The sequence below is a fragment of the Adiantum capillus-veneris genome, chromosome 13, assembly GCF_014529385.1.
Source record: "Adiantum capillus-veneris isolate H3 chromosome 13, ASM1452938v2, whole genome shotgun sequence".
NCBI classification, from domain to species: Eukaryota; Viridiplantae; Streptophyta; class Polypodiopsida; order Polypodiales; family Pteridaceae; genus Adiantum; species Adiantum capillus-veneris.
Genome location: NC_140943.1, coordinates 141,594,114 through 141,597,755, shown reverse-complemented (window position 1 = coordinate 141,597,755; position 3,642 = coordinate 141,594,114).

Here is a 3,642-nt window from a genome sequence, read left to right as displayed (position 1 = left end):
CCAAATCATAATGTACACAGCTGTATTTACAGCTTCAACCCAGAAATGATGAGGCATGTTCTTCTCATTCATCAATGCACGTGAAACCTCTGCAATGTGCCTGTTTTTCCTTTCTGCAACCCCATTCTGATGTGGAATATATCTGCATGTAAACTGTCTACGTATACCATGCATTCGCAAAAAATCTGAAAAATCGTTGGAGAAGTACTCTCCCCCTCCATCTGACCTCAATGTCTTGATTTGCATATCTATCTCCTTCTCAATCATGACTTTGAAGTCTTGAAAGTGACCAAACACTTCACTTTTGTTACGCATGAAGTAGACCCATACTTTCCTTGTATGGTCATCAATGAAAGAGACATAATACCTGCAACCATGTATACTTGCAGTATCGGTTGGACCCCAAACATTTGTGTGCACCACCTCAAGTGGCTTTTTACATACATTGCGCTCGTGTGGAAATGAGCCCTTTGACTGTTTTCCAAACTGGCATGCTGCACCACTTTATGCATACCATCGACCTTGAATTTGGGCAAACCTTTTACAATCTGTTTTGATTGCATGCTGCGCAATCTCTCCTCATTGACATGGCCAATGCGTTTGTGCCAAATGTCAACATCAGCCACAACACTTGTGCCCTGTAAAAATAATGCAGCTTTTACCTCAGGCATGTCTACATTCAGCGTAAACATTCTGCCCACACATTTTCCCTCTGTGATCAGCTTACAGCCATTCTCAAAATCTTCTACATAACAGCCATTTGCATTGAAGCGAACCTGCAAACCCTGCTCAACCATTTGTCCAACAAAAACAAGATTCTTTGTAATGTGTGGGACATGAAGGACATCTGCTAAGTACTTTGATTTGCCACTCTTCGTATTCAGAGGTATGTCCCCTACATGAGCAATGGGGTGAGCTATGTCATCTCCCAGTGTCTGCACATAGCCTGACACATCTGGTTTGCGCATATCTCTAAACCACTCTCCATGAGACATCATGTGATTAGAGGCACCTGAATCCACATACCAAACATCATCTTGGGTGGAATTCTCTGCAGTCATTGTATTCATTACATGCTGCATAACAAACATGCGCTCGTTTTTGCTGTCATCTGCATCTCTACTAGTAGATGCATAGTTGCCCTGTTCTCTCTTTCCACTTGCTTTTCCCTTTGGACAATCACGTGACATGTGACCTCTTTCACCACAAGTCCAACATTCTCTGCTATCTGCAGTATGTTGCTGCCTGCTTGATCCTGCACCACGACCTCTTTGACTCCCCCTGCCTTGAGACTGGTTTCCCCTGCCACCTGTATTGTTTTGATTTGATTGACCTTCTTGAAATTGGCCCCTGCAACCACTTGGGCCTCTACCACGACCTCTACCTCTACCTCTGTTGGAGTTAGAATAGACGGCTTGCTCAGACCTATTTATGCCATGAGAAGAAGATGTGTCAAGACCAAGGTTCTTCTCCTCAAGAATAAGCATAGAAATCAAATCTTGGAACACGAGGATTTTGTCTCTTGTATTCATGGAAGACTTGAAATGTACATACTCATCTCCTATACCATCCAAGCATGCACGGACAATGTCATCGTCTTCCACTGAGACTTTAATAGATCCAAGAGCCTCAATGATACTCTTGATCTTCAAAGGATAATCATTGATGGAGAGGTTGTTCCTCTTAACCTGATTTAGCTCCAACTTTAGTTGAAGATTCTTGGCCTTGGTGTTCACCTTGAACACTCTGTCTAAGTTTTTCCATGCAATGGCGGGGGTTTCAGCATCCTGTAGATAGCCCATCATGCCATCTGTGATGGTCATAGAAATCCAATACATCACTTTGCTCTGGCCTTGTTGCCAGTCCCTCAAAGCTTTCCTTTGCTCTGCTGTAGCATTTGCCTCGGGAATCTCTGGTTCCTTTTCATTGTCTCCTTCTACATAGTCCCAATAACCTTTTCCTTTTAGGAAATTTTTTATTCTGAACTTCCATGCAAGGTAGTTATTTTTCTCAAGCTTCTCAGTAACAATCTGACTGAAACCGTCAGACATCTTGAAGCACTAAGACAAAATAGCTGCAATCTGCAAAAACCTGCAAATCTATTGAACCTGCTATCGTGGTACCTGTAACGCTTTCTACACTCAACGAGTGTCCACAATCAAGCGTACATACAACCACTGTACTTGTACAGTAAATCTCTGTGTACTGCACTTTGGAGACCTGTTCAGAAACTTATACGAACGAAGGGATTGTGAACTAAGGGATTGTGATGCTCTTGCTCTCTTAGCCTCTCTTGCCTGCACCAGGCTCTGATACCATGTAAAGAAAGAGGATGCAAGAGAGCTACACAAGACAAGCACAAAGCACACAGAGATGGAAAGCTTCTTCTTCTTCACACAGAAAAGAGAGTACAAAATGACTAAGTGCTAAAACTGAAAAGTAGCACATATGTACATGCGGTCACTAAGTGTGAACTCGCTAGAAGCGTACTAGGCTGGCACTATAAGTGTAGTCCAACTGTAGAATCACTGGCAGAGATCCTCTGTGTCGGTCACCTAATGCGCCAGTGAGTAAATGCCGTAAGCGGACAAGACCCGTAGTGGATGCCAGCTCAAGATGTAGACCTCGACATCTCAACAATTAAGGTGGTGACGACTGCTCTCATGTAAGATATATGTTTCTAGTTTTTCTTTCATTTGCATATCTAGTCCAATACGTATCTCTAACTCTATCTCTATCTCCCATTATCTATCTTTAATACCACCACCACACTTAGATCTATCTCTAATTCTATCTTTACTCCTCCTTTCATCTCTCTTGTTGTTTCCTAATTGTTTCATTGGAAGGTATTCAAGAAGCAATCTTGTCAATGTAACGGGCACAACCTTCTTGCGGGAAACAATTATGTGCACAAGGTTAGTAACCATATCTTCATCTTTCACAAGCATCTCTCTCTCTTAAGGTTCTCATTCTCTTCCACAAACTCTAGAATATCCTTGCTACAAGTACTTCTCTCCCCGCAATATCCTTATTGCCTAAGTGCAACAATAGGGCTTGGGAGAGAAACTCTCTTCTTCTTGTCCTTTCACTTCTTTCACACCTTTATCTTTGAACATACTAAGTATATCTTTGATGAATAACCATAATCCACATGGAGGCAATTTCTTTCATTTCCATTTTGTGCAATCTATTAGGGTCAACATTTGGATTAGTCGAAAGATTCACTTTCAGCAACGCATAGTCTTTCTATTTGGTCCTGAAAGGGTCAACGAAATACTTCTCTCACCAGATCCCATCATACTACCTATTATTGACTATAACTTCTCTTTTGATGTTAATGTGGTTATTTTGTTATGAATCAAGAGGATTTGTACTCACAACTAATCCCAATCGCTAGACAAAACATATACATTATAGAAAGCACAAAGCTACAATTTCAAAGAGAAATCCGTAGCTTATTTGGAGAACGAAGATTAAATATCATTAACTCATTCATTAACCCTTTTATCCTACCCATGATAAGATATGATCGTAATCTCGATGTTTTCATTTTTGTTTTGTTTTGACTATCTTTCATGAGATCTCTCCATCATGTGTGTGTTTGTAAGGGAATGTGAGTGGCTTGTTTGGCTACATTTCTTC